Raw genomic sequence first — 1,008 nt, forward strand, 5'->3', positions numbered from 1 at the left:
GATCAACGTTGTTAATGCAACACTTATTCCTCTCATTCCAGGTTCCATTTTAAGCACGTAGGTGTTTATCAGTTACTGATTATTATTATTATTACTTCTACATCAGTTTGAATGTTTAGATGGTGGCCTGTTGTGTTTTTCTGGATTTGGGATTAAACAATAACAAACTGGATTATGTCTGATAATCCAACAGTAGAGAAAGAAAATAAATATGTTTTTAGAGTTTAAAAAGTACAGTGACAATTGCAGGGTTATTAATACGTGCAAAAAATAAATAAATAAACGTTTTATTTAATTAAATGTTTGACCACTGTGGCACGGTGGATGAGTGGGAAATGTTCCTGCCCCAAATCAAGGGGATCAGTTGATTCAACAATAACACTTGTGCTGAAATGAAAAGTAACAAAAATTCGAACAATTTCATACATTTTAGGTCTAATTACACCAGGTGGGCGGAGGGTGGGGTGAATTGCTGAATTCCAGTTCTAATCAAAAGTCAATCAAATAAAAAAAATGTAAATGTGCACCAGAAACACGAGTATCCGTAGTGAATGGTGAATTTGTGACCCACATCCAGTCTATTGACTGTTTCATAAATGATTAAACAGTCATAAAATTAACCCTGTTTGGCTCATAAATTTCAGCCCATATCCCGTTCTAGGTAGTATCTCATGTTTTCAAGCTTTTAACCCTAGACCTGGAATTAAAATACATTTTAATTATGAATAGTCCTAATTAGATATGACTGATGACATACTGTACTATAATCCAATTCTATTGGAAGTTAGCCCAAGACGAAGATCGTGACTGTAACCTCTCCAGACCATACACTTCAATGCAGTCTGATGTTTGATGTGTAAGGATTAGTTAATATAATATAATATAATATAATATAATATAATATAATATAATATAATATAATATAATATAATATAATATAATATAATATAATATAATATAATATAATATAATATAATATAATATAATATAATATAATATAATATAATA

This window comes from Cynoglossus semilaevis, chromosome Z (assembly GCF_000523025.1).
Source record: "Cynoglossus semilaevis isolate Cse_v1.0 chromosome Z, Cse_v1.0, whole genome shotgun sequence".
In the NCBI taxonomy this organism is placed as follows: Eukaryota; Metazoa; Chordata; class Actinopteri; order Pleuronectiformes; family Cynoglossidae; genus Cynoglossus; species Cynoglossus semilaevis.